This window comes from Cetorhinus maximus, chromosome 7, assembly GCF_964194155.1.
Source record: "Cetorhinus maximus chromosome 7, sCetMax3.hap1.1, whole genome shotgun sequence".
Classification (NCBI taxonomy): domain Eukaryota; kingdom Metazoa; phylum Chordata; class Chondrichthyes; order Lamniformes; family Cetorhinidae; genus Cetorhinus; species Cetorhinus maximus.
Window position 1 is genome coordinate 108,304,580 of NC_135885.1, and position 14,992 is coordinate 108,319,571.

The 14,992-nt window shown below is 48.4% G+C and overlaps 1 long non-coding RNA gene across 1 annotated transcript in view; it reads left to right on the forward strand.

The window, feature by feature from the left end:
* LOC144682973 (uncharacterized) overlaps positions 1-14,992 on the forward strand; it is a 74,939-nt gene that overhangs the window by 35,324 nt on the left and 24,623 nt on the right. The window lies entirely within an intron of this gene.

Genomic DNA, 14,992 nt, shown 5'->3' on the forward strand with positions numbered 1-14,992 from the left:
CATTAAGTTTCTTTGGTTGCAATATTAAGCTCAGACCTGTCACCATGGCTGAGGTTGCTTCTTTTGTTCTGCAGGTGGATGGTCTCCAACAATGTAATGTGTGCTTTGTGGGACATTCAGCTTTATTAACAAGAGCCTTAGTTAATGTTCCTAACCAGGCAGATTTTTGCACGTAGGTCTCGAATATGGAGCATACAGCCCAGGCTTGTCCTGGAGGTCCATATGTGGTGTGTTAGTTGAAGGTTCGTTGGATTAAAGCCTCCTGGGTGTCCCTGCCTCCCTGGAGTATGCCCGGGTCAGCGAGTACTGTCAGCATTTCCCTGTGCGTCTTCATCCTTGGACTCACTGCTGGACTCATCATGTGCATTGCAGCCAATGCGTCTACGTCTTCATCGTCCACAGTGTCCCCCTTTTCCAGAGCAAGATTGTGGAGGGCACAGCATGCAACCACTATCACCGACACTCAATCTGGGGGGTACTGGAGTGCGCCCCCTGAGTGGTCCAGGCATCAGAAGCACATCTTGAGAAGACCGATGGTTCTCTACACCACAGCCCTTGTGGAGGCGTGGTTCCTATTGTACCGCTGCTCAGCTTCTGTTCTTGAATGGCGGAGAGGCGTCATGAGCCACCTTCTGAGGGGATAACCCTTGTCACCCAGCAGCCATCCATCCAGCTAGGCTGGAGCACTGAAGAGCCCCGGCACCTGGGAGTGTCTGAGGATGTAGGCGTCCTGGGAGCTGCCTGGGTACCTTGCACAGACTTAAAGAATCACCATCCTGTGATCACACACTATCTGCACATTCCTGGAGTGGAAGCCCTTCCTGTTGACAAAGGCACCGGGCTCATCTGCAGGCACCTTGATGGCCACATGTGTGCAGTCTATAGCACCCTGGACTCATGGGAAGCCAGCAATGGCCGCAAAGCCTCTGGCTCATTGTATCTGGCTTGCCTGGTCCCAACGGTAGAGGATCAAAGTCAATGCACACCTGAACAGAGTGTCTGTAAGCTGCTTGACACAAGTGTGGACAGCTGATTGGGAGACACCGCAAAGATCACACACTGAGCGCTGGAAGGAGCCAGAGGCATAGAAGTTGAGGGCAGCTGTGACCTTCAGAGCCACTGGCATGGGGTGTCTGGCCACACAGTTAGGGGAGATCTCAGGCCCAATCATCTGACAGATATAGTTGACTGTCTCCCTTGAGAGATGGAGCCTCCTTCGGCACTGCACCTCAGACATATTGAGGTAACTGCTTCGCCGCCTCTATACCCTGGCAGCAAGATAGTGGCGTCTTCTGTAGCCCCTTCCGCCTTGGACTACCTCTTGGCCCTGCGCCCCTTGTGCCTGTGCCTGACCTCCTAAAGGTGGCTCCCCTGGAGGCTGCGAGTGCACTCCTGGCCTCCTCCTTCTAATCCTCCCTTCCTCCTCAGAGGAGCTGCCTCTGGTGGAGAGTTCAACACCCATTATCAGGCTAAGCGAAGGCTTCCTGAAACCTGCTGGCCCAAAAAGATTCCTCACTGCAGAGTGTTAACCTGAAGGTTGTGAGTCCAGACAAAGCAGCTGGTATGCGATTTGCAGTCTTGCAGATCACACAGGCAAGTATCAGAAATTTTGAAACATGAATATTTGACAGAGCACACTCGTGATCCTACTGAGCCATCTTATCCCGCCCGTGAATGAGGTTTACACAAATATCTCCTACCCGCCTGTCCGTTGCGTCTGTGCGCCGACCTGAAGATTGCACAAGCGCTGAAAAAACGCGGTCGATTGGAGCGTCAAGGACCTTTAGTGGCCCGTTAATTAATGGCAAGCGCATCGGAGAGCATCACGTGCCCACTGAATGAAATATCGCGGTGACGCAGTCACATTGGGACGCTCGCCCGACGTCACCACACGTCATTTTATGCGCATGCGTGCGGGGCCTGCCCCCACACGCCAACGGGAAAATTCTGCCCCGAAATAGGAGAGAGCAGAGATACAAAAAAAAGGAGATAAAAGCAGCTGCAGCTTGCCATGTAGAGTGTGTCATTTGAGGTCAATCACAAAACAAATCGCCCCAGCTTCCTGTACGCCTGAATTCATTGATTTATTTTAATCCTTTCTTGGAATGTGGGTTTCACTGGCCAAACCAGCATTTGTTGCCCATCCCTAAATGCCCTTGAACTGAAAGGCTTGCTGGGCCATTTCAAAGGGCAGTTACGGTTCAGCCACATAGCTGTGGATCTGGAGTCACACGTCAGCCAGACCAGGTAATGACACCAGATTTCCTCCCACAAAAGGACATTACTGAGACTAGCTTTCAATTCCAGGTTTTAATCATCGAATTTGAATCCCACTCACCACCATGGTGGGATTTGAACCCATGTACCCAGAACCTCTGGTCCAGTGATATTACACTATGCCACCATCTCCCCAGATCTGAAAATGAAAGCAATTTCACATGCATGCACACTGAGAATTTTCTCATCAGTCTTCTTACATATTGTCACACTGAGACATACTGATAGATTTTTGCACAGACTGTTTACATGCAGTTGCAGTGATAAACATGGAGAGCTAGAGTTTACTACCTTGTTGATGATTCCATTAAAGAAATACCCTGTTTACAATAACCCTGGGAAGTCCCTAAACTCAAACCTGGTATTTCTAAGAAAGATGCAGTTACCTTTGGTAGAAAATGTTGCTGGAGGCAATTAAAAAAGAATGTTATTACGTAGGTAAGTTTAGTAATTTCTTGTAAATTTTGTGATTCTTAATTTCTTTATTTCTTAATTTTGTCAAAAAATTTATTTTCAATAGTAAGTCACCTACTTAGTGAAAACAGCAAGTGCTACATTGGTATTTATTTAATTATTTTAATTCATATGTTTCCTACTTAGTCAGTTTATGATTCATTGACATTTTATGAAAGAAGAAGCCTTTTATTTAGGTATGGAATTGTTGAAGTATAGTTACTGTTGTTATATTGGAAACATTAGCTGCCTATTTGAATCCAGAGTGTCTCTGCCCTAGCCAGAAGACAGGAAGGAAAAAACATATATATCTACATCAACATGGCCACTTTACAAAATCAACATTTTTATTTTAAAAATGGGGGAGGCTTTACCCTGACTAGCCATAACTCATACCAGGGGAATTTCTAACCTTCAGAAACCAGCAGGGACTTTGACATCTTTAAAGATGTGCTAATACCCTCTGTGGCTGACAACAATTAAATTCCAAAGAAATGCACCAACTCCTCCCCCTCCCAACCCCTCCTTTACATTTCTAAGGCAGAGCTCTGGCCTATGGAGACGTTATGTCTGCAAAGGACAGAAAGGACCCTGACTCCTCCAATAAATCAAGATTCCAGATCTGGGAAAATACATCCTTTGACCAAGACCCAGGAGAAGAAGTGGGACGTTTGTCACATGACCTCCCCCAAGCTGCTAGAACATGTATTATGGCTGTGTGAAACTGAACCCAGGTAGGCTACCATTTTATCATCCAATAGGTAGCAGCAGAAAGAGCTCTGTCCAGGTGAAGTGCCTGGTGCTCATCTACACTGTGAACTACTGGAACATTGGAACTTCTGTATCTGTGCCTTCAAGGCTATTTCATCCCTACATGCCTTCTTCCATCATGGAAGTTTTGGCTTCTGGAAAGATGGATCACCCTGCAACCGTTTCAGCCTGTTAACCTCTGAAGGAAGACGCCACTGGACTTTTGATTCTGGACTGTGGATTCATGTGAAACCATACCTCTTATTTTTAGTGTGGTCTTTGCCCTGAACCCCTTTCTTTCCCTTATAAGTGCAAAAGAGGTGGATGTTGCGAAACCCCTTCCCACATTTTGTGTGTGTGTGTGTGTAAAAATAAACCACCCCTCTTCTTTTACCTTATCCCGAGTTTGCTGTTGGTTATTAATAGAGGATTGGATAACTCCAAAACTGAATGGTTGGAGAAAACACACCACCACTTATAAGGGGGAAATCAAAGATCAAAAACACCTTTCTGTTTATGGACAGGTAGTTAGAGGAGAGATCAGGGCTCTTTAAATGAATCCCCCTCCAGTCTATAACATCTCACAGTAATGAATTAAATTACTAGTTATTTTGTTTTAGCAATCGTAACTGAGGAATTGATGTTGACCAAAACATCAAGAGAACTCCCTTTTCTTCAAAGCAGCCAAGGGCAGACCGATCATGTCAGCCTGTTCCTGCCCCACGGAACTCATTTCTCGTTATCTTGACTCCCTTCTCTCTCCCCTTGTCCAGTCCCTTCCCACCTACATCCGTGATTCCTCTGACACCTTACGTCACATCAACAATTTCCAGTTCCCTGGCCCCAACCGCTTCCTCTTCACCATGGATGTCCAATCCCTCTACACCTCCATCCCCCACCTGGATGGTCTGAGGGCCCTTAGCTTCTTCCTTGAACAGAGGCCCCAACAATCCCCATCCACCACTACTCTCCTCCGTCTGGCTGAACTTGTTCTCACACTGAACAATTTCTCCTTTAACTCCTCTCACTTCCTCCAAATAAAAGGTGTGGCTATGGGTACCTGCATGGGCCCCAGCTATGCCTGTCTCTTTATGGGGTATGTGGAACATTCCTTGTTCCAGTCCTACTCCGGCCCCCTCCCACAACTCTTTCTCCGGTACATCGATGATTACTTCGGTGCTGCTTCATGCTCTCGTCAGGACCTGGAAAAATTTATTAATTTTGCTTCCAATCTCCACCCCTCCATCATTTTCACATGGTCCATCTCTGACACTTCTCTTCCCTTTCTTGACCTCTCTGTCTCAATTTCTGATGATAGACTGTCCACCAATATCCATTACAAGCCTACCGACTCCCACAGCTACCTCGACTACAGCTCCTCACACCCCGCTTCCTGTAAGGACTCCATCCCAATCTCTCAGTTCCTTCGCCTCCGTCGCATCTGTTCTGATGACGCTACCTTCAAAAACAGCTCCTCTGACATGTCCTCCTTCTTCCTTAACCGAGGTTTTCCATCCACGGTCGTTGACAGGGCCCTCAACCGTGTCCGGCCCATATCCCGCGCATCCGCCCTCACACCTTCTCCTCCTTCCCAGAAACATGATAGGGTCCCCCTTGTCCTCACTTATCACCCCACCAGCCTCCACATTCAAAGGATCATCCTCCGCCATTTCCGCCAACTCCAGCATGATGCCACCACCAAACACATCTTCCCTTCACCCCCCTTGGCGGCATTCCATAGGGATCGTTCCCTCCGGGACACCCTGGTCCACTCCTCCATCACCCCCTACTCCTCAACCCCCACCTCCCCATGCCCAGGCAGAAGATGCAACACCTACCTCTTCACTTCCTCTCTCCTCACCGTCCAAGGGCCCAAACACTCCTTTCAAGTGAAGCAGCATTTCACTTGCATTTCCCCTAACTTAGTCTACTGCATTCGTTGCTCCCAATGCGGTCTCCTCTACATTGGAGTGACCAAACGCAAACTGGGCGACCGCTTTGCAGAACACCTGCGGTCTGTCCGCAAGAAAGACCCAAACCTCCCTGTCGCTTGCCATTTTAACACACCACCCTGTTCTCTTGCCCACATGTCTGTCCTTGGCTTGCTGCATTGTTCCAGTGAAGCTTAACGCAAACTGGAGGAACAGCACCTCATCTTCCGACTAGTCACTTTACAGCCTTCCGGGCTGAATATTGAATTCAACAACTTTAGATCTTAAACTCCCCCTCCCCGCATCCCCACCCCGTTTCTCCCCCCTCCCTTTTTTTTCAATAATTTATATAGATTCTTCTTTTCCCACCTATTTCCATTATTTTTAAATCTAAAACTAAAACTTTGTTAGTCTTTCCACCCCACCCCCACTAGAGCTCTACCTTGAGTATCCTGCCTTCCATTCGTAATTAGCACTTTTCTTAGATAATATCACCACCTTCAACACCTCTTTGATCCTTTTGCCTGTGACATCTTTTGATTATCTGCTCCTATCACTGCTTGCTTGTCCCTACAACCACCCCACCCTCAACATCTCTCTCCCCCCGCCCCCCACCTTAGACCAGCTTATATTTCAACCCTCTCCTAACTATACTCAGTTCTGCCGAAGGGTTATGAGGACTCGAAACGTTAACTGATTTCTTCTCCACCGATGCTGCCAGACCTGCTGAGTTTTTCCAGGTAATTCTGTTTTTGTTTTGGATTTCCAGCATCCGCAGTAGCTTTTAGCTTTTTGTTTTTAACTCAAATCCTAGAGTTGGGCATGCACACAAAGCCATATGACCCTAAGGCACAAATGCAAAGATTAGCCACAGCAAGACTTTTAAGAAACAAATTACTTATGGTGTTGGCCAAGGTCAGTTAATACATTTAAGGGTGTTTTATTCATACAAGATAGCAACAGATTTGGGAAAGAGCCTTTGGAAATGCACCTCAAAGAGCCACCTGGTCATCATAGCTTGCTATTCCATTATTAAACTCTTTTTCTCCCAAGGTGACTCCTGGACAATCAGCTCCATAGGGAGCTTGTCACTGTGTCTGTCTATCCTTGACTATTTGCTGGATACTTTGCTCTTTCCCTTCCCTTCTTCCCTTGTTCAAGTTTCCCTAACTTTTAGCAAAACTTCAGTTAAGCTAAAATAAAAATAGAAAATGTTGGGAATACTCAGCAGCATCTGTAGAGAGAGAAATAATGTTAACGTTTCAGGTCAATTACTTTAAATCATAACTCCTTTAACTCCTGCTTTATGTAATCTACTAGTTTAAATGGCCTTTGCATGCCAGTTTAAACGCTCAACTCCAACCAATCTGCTCTTTGTTTCATAACTCTGGAAAAGACCTGGATCTGGATCGTCTTTCAAACGTGGACTTCAAATCCCTCAACATCAAGAGCATGCTTCTGCACTGAATTACACAGGGCTATACTGTAAGACTCTGCTTCTGTCTCTGATCTATTGCTCCTTTTTACCTTGTGAGGTCTGGAAAAGATCTGAATCTGGATCTTCTCTCAAATTTAGCTTAAGAATTCCTGGCCTTCTTTAGCTATTACCATGCTTATACACTGGGCTACATTAGACTACACTCAGCTTCTGCTGAGTCCCTGAGTCTCTGACCTGCTGCTCTGTTGCTATATTTTAATGTAACTTTGATCAGTTTCCTTACAGCTGCCGTGACTGAGCAACATCAGTCTCCTGCTGAACCTGTGACTGTCTACTGATTATACAGTTTTTTCAGCTTGCCTGTTCCTGGACAGAAACTCACTTGCCTGTGTCCAAGTGCAAACCCCTGCTGTTTCTGGATATTATGGTGGCCTCCAACTTCACCACCATCTTTCTGTCCTGCAGTCAATTATGTACATCTTCTGGATCTTCGTTCCCATGAAAACATCTCTATCAGTACACTGTCTCTATTCAAGTAACTTATGAATTTACTCATTACACATGTCTCCAAGCTTAGCCAACCTCATGCTGAGTCCACCCTTCCTATGTCAATGTTATCCTGCTCACAGGGTGCACTGATTTTAACTCTGGGCTCCTTCATATTTTCCATTTACTGTTAGGATTTTATGGATTCCAATAATTGCTACATAGCCAAGTCTATGTAACTCCAGTTTCCTTTGTGTCTGCTTGTGTCTCTCACTCCAGACCTGAGCCTATCACCTCTGTTTCCACATTTTTTGCCCCCTTTTTCTCTTCTTTCTCTTTACCCATCCTGCACCTCTCCCTCCTAATGTCATGCTACTCACCTCTCAAATCCCTACCTCAACACTTCAGTATTCTTTACTGCTTGGCTGCTGTTGTCCCAGGCTAGACCCCCTCTTAGATAAGCCTATAGAATCCCTCATATCCTCTTTTGCCATCCTCTAAGAGGCTCATTGAGACACTTGACTTGCTTCATTATGAGCAGCAAACCCATGCCTCTCCTGTTGAATTCCCACCCAGTGTGTCCGGTGAGGAGAATTGTGGAAATGTGGGTTCACACTTCTCCTAATGTGTTTGTGGGTTCAGTGCACAATGAGTTAAAGCAGCTTTTTTGCTGAGTAGGGATACCTTGTGAAGCAGGCCTAAGGGAAAGATGAGGAACTGAGGGAATATGTGAGGTCATTCACCCACATCTAAGTAGTCTTGGAGATGTTTGCTTCTCATTGTGTTTATAATAATGAAGTGACTAGAAAAGCTCAGTGGACCAAATAACCATGGTAACACAATGATTGGGAGAGATTGGTCTACGTGCATCTTCCTAGTTTCATGTTGTTATTTTTTTATGTCACTTTTGTGTGACTTTTGATGGATTGTGATTTAGTTGTAGTCTATATGACGTAAAGAGATCAAAAATAGAATTGGTATAAGAATTTTGAGTATCAAATTGTATATTGCAGTCATACTGCATTGTCCAGTGTGAAGTACCTGAGTTCTCAGGGTGAATTGCAAGCTCAATAAAGACTTGTGTACACATTGGATTGTATGACCTGATCCTGAGTATTCATGTTGGCTCATGTAACTTGAGCTTATTAAAAACCTGATTCTGTAATTGTTACAACTGATATCTGTATACTCCAGTGTGCGAAATAATGAAACAAACTAGAACAGGAAAGTAGTCCAACCGTAATCTTTCCAATCCCCTTCTAGTCCAAATCACTCCTCCCGCGGTTGTCTGTCTGTATCAGGAACAAAGCATATCAAGCGACTGTTCGGTACCAGTGCTTGTCTGCTGGATGACAAACAGAGTGAAATTCAAAATGCTTGATGATGAGCAGACCAGGATATTATGAGGACAGCAATTAAGAGGATACTTTTCCTTTTCCAATGTGTGACCATGATGTCGGTCATCCACCTCATTGAGCTGATCACAAATAATTACAATCTCAAGTTCGTAGATCTCAGTGCAGCCATCAACAACATTCATATCTCAAAGACTATTTCTACACTGAGGGCAGAATTTTCTGGCTGATGTGCGGGTGGTGGAGCCCGCCCGTCAGTGCTTAAAATGTAGCGCGCTGACGTTGCACGAGCGTCCCGACGTCAGCGCGCGACCTCATGATATTTCGGTCGGCGGGCGCACACATCAGTGGGACGCGCGCCCGCCATTAATTAACGGCCTCGTTAAGGCCCTTAACTTATCAATTGTCCAGGATTTTGAGGGGCCCGTGCGAACTTTGGGTCGGCGCACGGGTCCAACGGGTAGGCGGGTAGGAGATTATTTAATAAAACTCATGCACTGGCAGGATATGTGGGCTCAGAGGGGTTGTTCATGTTTTCCATGAAGTTTTAATTGCAGAAAGTGTTTTAAAGTTGCCTGTTTGATTGTTAGCAGTTCACATCGATTTCCAAGAGCTTTTTGTGTACTTTGAAACCAGTCTGCAGACAGTTATCTTTCTTGGGCCTGCAGCTTTCCGGAGGCCTCCATTTAGCCTGGGGGTATGGGTTCTGACATCTCCACTGGAGGCAGCTCCTCTGAGGAGGAAGGGAAGGATAGAATAAGGAGGAGGCCAGGAGTGGACAATCAGCCTCCAGGGGACCCACCATTAGGCCAGGCACAGGCACACAGCAGGACCAAGAGGTTGTCCAAGGTGGAAGTGGCTGCAGAAGACGCCACTATCCTGCTGCCAGGGTATACAGGCGGCGAAGCAGCTACCTCAATATGACTGAGATGCAGTGCCAAAGAAGGCTCCAACTCTCAAAGGAGACAGTCAACTATATCTGTCAGATGATTGGCCCTGAGATCTCTCCTAACTGTGTGGGTGAACACCCCATGCCAGCGGCTCTGAAGCTCACAGTTGCCCTCCACTTTTATGCCTCTGGCTCCCTCCAGGGCTCGGTGGGTGATCTTTGCGGTGTCTCCCAATCAGCTGTCCACACTTGTGTTAAGCAGGTTACAGACGCTCTGTTCAGATGGGTATTGACCTTCATCCACTTCCGCTGTGACCAGGCAAGTCAGACAGAGCTTCGCAGCCATTGCTGGCTTCCCCTGTATCCAGGGTGCAATAGACTGTACACATGTGGCCATCAAGGCACCAGCAGGTGAGCCCGGTGCCTTCGTCAACAGGAAGGGCTTCCACTCCATGAATGTGCAGATAGTGTGTGATCACAGGATGCAGATTCTGCAAGTTTGTGCAAGGTACTCAGGCAGATCCCACGACGCCTACATCCTCAGACACTCCCAGGTGCCGGGGCTCTTCAGTGCTCCAGCCCAGCTTGATGGATGGCTGCTGGGTGACAAGGGCTATCCCCTCAGAAGGTGGCTCATAACGCCTCTCCGCCATCCAAGAACAGAAGCTGAGCATCGATACAATAGGAGCCATGGCACCACAAGGGCTGTGGTGGAGAGAGCCATCGATCTTCTCAAGAAGCACTTCCGTTGCCTGGGCCGCTCAGGGGGCGCACTCCAGTACCCCCCAGATCGCGTCTCTCTGATAGTGGTAGCATGCTGCACTTTCCACAATCTTGCGCTAGAAAGGGGGGATGCAGTTGACGATGAAGACCTTGACACACTGGATGAGGCTGCACATGATGAATCCAGCTATGGCTCAGAGGATGAGGAAGCACAGGGCAATGATGAGGGGCAGCACGCCGACCCACTACTACACCAAGGAGGCAGGGAACCCGGGACACTTTAATCCAACGAACCTTCAGCTAGCTCCACACACATGGATCAACAGGACCAGCATTGCCTGGTGCTTCCACACATGGCACTTAGGTGCTACATCTTCCACCTTATCAGCTGCAACTAAGGGCTTAGTACCGAAACATCAATGTTCTCTCAAACACTCATGATATGTCTGAGAAAAAGAAAAATGCAGCACAAAGGAAACACCCTCAGCCATGGTCAGAAAACTGGACTTTATTATGTCCAAAATATAAATGAAACTTCTCCATTGCAAACATAAGTATTTTGTTCCCTGTTCTAAGGCCAACACAGAATCACCAGTGACATACCCGTTGAGTGCCTAACGTGCCTTATGCTTTTGTTTGTGGGTGCTACGTCTAGGTGCCACCCCATCGCTCGGAGTGGCTTGTGAGACAGCCTGCTGACTCTGCTGTCCTGTTGGCCTCAATGACCTTGGCAGACGTCCTCTGGCCTGTGGAGCCTGTGATGGCCCCGCCTGGGAGGGAGTGGCCAGTTCCAGAACTGGCACCTCTCCAGTTGTCACAACCTCAATGGAAGCAACGTTGACTGGCAGAGGGGCGGAGGAGCTGCTGTCCTTATCCGGAGTGCCCTGAGAGGAGATCACAGGGACGACAGGCAGCTGCTGCGCCGACGTGAGGTCACATTGGTCACATCACGCTCACCGCAGATGGATGGGCACCGAGCGCCGACACTTGGTGCCCACAACATCTCCCACATTAGGAATGACCACCTGTGGCCATTAGCGCTGTGAGGGCTTGCAGGTCAGAGCGTAACCCAATCAGAAGACTCTCAATCTGATCAAAGCCCTTCTCCATGAGAGTCACCAATCTCTCAGTGGAGGAAGCCTGAAGCTCTGTCCTGAGGTTCATGCCTTCACTGACACTCTGCCTGGACTCCTCCTTCGCAGAGACCAACTGAAGCACACCCTCATGCAACCCTGCCAGATGCAAACGCGATTCCTGCCGCTTGTCCTGCAGCTGCTGCATTGGTGACATCGCCAGAGGCACATCATCACTGTTGGACTCAGCATGTGCCTCGTCCCCTGCAGCCCTCCAGCTGCTGGCACCATCGCCACTCTCTGTCCCTGCCATCTCCTCCAGCGATTGTGAAGTGCATCCTCCACTGTTACCTGGGACACTAGCCGATGGTAAATTCCTCACCGAGGTGTTTGTGTCTGTGCTGGTGCCTGGCTGGCTGAAATGATGTGCCGCAAGTTGCACGTCTTGGGCCTCAGGTGTGGAGGGGGGGCTGCGGTGTCTATGGTCGCGGCCATGCGGTGGTGATGCTGAAATTAATAACAAGGACAGTGCATCAGTTAGCGTTCAGCCAGTTAAGCCTTTCATCCCTTTCCTCCCCAGCCTCATAAGTCGCTCACCCTTCAAGACCCTAAGGAGACGAACATTGGTGGGGTGGAAAAGAGTCAAGAGAAGGCCCAAACTTTAGACGCGTATACAGACAGGCTGGTAAGATGGCCTCAGGAATGCCACATGGCATGTTATGTGCCATTGGAGTGGGGAGAGTGAAGAGGTACCTGACCTGGATGCATGCTGGCCTGGATAGTTAGAATTATGAGGAAACATTGCAAACACTTGCGACATTTGCCGTGGATCACAGGAGATTGACGGGTAACATTATTGACCTTCATACCTTTAGGAGGGGCATAGACCGGGTGGGCAGAAGGCAACATTTCCCCTTGGCGCAGGGATGAGTAACGCGGTGGCATTTATTTAATTTGAGTGCCATGAGGTTCACAGCTGAGGTGCTGAGGACCTTTTGGACAGAGTAATGTAGGGCGCACTGGCTGAAAGGGTGGTGGAGGTCCCAAACCCCCTAAGATGCAATAAGTCTTTGGCTGTGCAGCAGCGATCCAATGGCATACAAGGCCATGGGGATAGTGGTCACAAATAGGATAAGGTGACTTTGGAAGGTGGTGGAGACGCAATTCCTCAAGGGGATGAGGGACCTTTGTGTATGACCCACACGTTTGAATGTTTCAGACTATGAATGAGCAGTGTTGCAGCATTAATGATTGCAGCAACCATCAGTGGTTTGGATAGTGGGCAGACAGAGTGGATGGGACTGTGGACCTCAAATACCTGGCCGCTGGACCCCAGCCTCGTTGCCACCTGCTGCCCTGGCCGCCTGCCTCCTCCCCCGCTCCATGGCCTGCTCCTCAAAGGTGGTGAGGCGCTGGTGCAGGACATGCCCACCTCCAGTCCTCTGGCACTCCCGCTGATTGTGTTCACGTTTTGCCTGCAGAACAGAGAAGAGGATTTATTGTAGCTGATGGCTCATGTACTCTGCATGCGCACGCCGCACCCCAACCACAGTGGCCCATCTGAGGCCTCCAGCAGCTCCTGTCCACACTACTGGTGATCAGTCCCCAGAAGATAGTACGACTGGTCCCAACCCCCTCCCCCAACGGTCACCTTGGACACATTCGGCGTCCATCACTTTGAATAACACACCGGTCTTAGCGCCCATGGCAAAAAGGCGCAACTAAGTGCAGCGCTGATGCCAGCAGATGGCACTTGGCCACCACACCTTGAGGCTACCCTTCCACCATCTCATCACCATCAATGTGACACGTGTTGGAGTTCTGAGTATGTGTCTAGCTGCCTCCCCTGCAGGTTGCCCCCAGACTTCTCAAATGCGACAAACACCCACATATGCTGCCTGGAGAACCCATCTTCTCCTCAACCACTAAGGCTGGTGTAAGCACGGTCAGCATGTGCCAAATGCCCAATGCAGTAACGACAGCAAGACGTGGGTGGGGGTAGGGGGGGCTCAAAGGCTAAGGCCGACATGGTACTCACCCATCCAGAGCGCAGCAAATCATTGAATCTCTTGCGGCACTGGGTACCTGTGCACCGCACATCATCATGGGCGCTTACTGCGTCACCAACCTCCTCCCACACCTGGCTGGTGACATGGGGGACCCTACTCCTCCCATCATCCGGATACAATACATCCCGATGGCTGGACACCTCTTGGAGGAGGACAGCAAGGCATGCATCTGAGAACTGAGGGGCACACTGGCCTCTCCTGCAGCCTGCCCCCCTCCTCCTGCTCATGCCCCTGTGGAACCACAGCTGCCTCTCTCTCTCCCCATGGTGCACTGCTTCAAGCAGGCTGCCTGGCCACTCTTTAAACAGGCTGCCGGCTCCCCATTTGAACTGGCAGTCTGAGGCTGCCCGCCCCCACGACTATTTTCCCGTTCTCCACGGGAATCGCTAACCCGCTGGACGGGCCTTAATTGGCCCACCCGCAGAAAATAGCGGCGCGGCCCATTTCGGCAGCGGCAATCGGCTGCCCGCCCGCCACCGAGTCAGTCGGGCCCACCCACCCGTCAAAGGCAAAATTCCGGCCTTAGAGTTCAGAGTGTCCTTTTGCTCTAAGAAATGACTCAATGTACACATGTTTGTTGTTTAGGATGGTTTAATTTAAAATAAGGTATTTTAGTTTTACAAGAGGGAAAAGATTCAATTGTTCAGTTGTTTGATTACGTGTCTGTTGTCTTTTCTCTGTTCTGTGGGCTATTAGTCAAACCTGGGTATGGTTACTGAGATAGAGAAACTGAATCTAAACTGAAGCAAGAAGCTGTGAGCATGAGAGCAGACATTTTTAAAAGAACCTGTAAATAAAGCCCCTGTTTAGGCACAGAAACTGGTGTCTTCTCTGTATATCTGCAAGGCGTAAAACACAACAGTCAGGAGTTGGAGCTTGGGAATCAGGAATCAGGAATTGTGGATTGGAGATTTTGAGAGGCGAGGGAAGCCAAAGGTCAGGGCCAGGCTGGAGATTGTGGATCTCCCAACTGGGTTGGGGGCAGAGCTGGATTGTCAGAGAACATCTATCAGTTAATTAACGTATTCCTTATTTTCACACAATCTTTATTGTTGGTTTCCCTGAGTGAAGCCAGTCCTGGTGCTGGTTGTCGCAGAACAAATCAATGTTGCAGCAACGACCTCAGGCCATCATTGGGCCAGTTCTTAAACATTTTTTAGCATATGCAAAGAGCCTAGTGTCTGGTTTAGGCCTGGGTACAGGTACCTCATCTGGACGATCCAAATGTGGTGGTTACTTCATTTCTGGTCAAAAGTATGCACATACTGCCTGCCTACCAATTTTGGACACTTTAGGAGACCATTTATCGCTCAACTAATGGGTCCTGTAAAACAGAATATCCTTCAATTTACTGTAAGTAACGCCATAAAAGAAAATGTAGTTCAAGGAAGATGTCTAGAAAATTGACTATTTTCTAGTTGAGTTTGCTTCCTTTCGATGGTGGATGTCTGGGCGCTCACACTGCTGTTCCTTTTCAGGCATGTACAATTATGCAATGTAATTGCAACGCTGCTGGTTTATTCGGCTGCACATAATGAATGAAACACA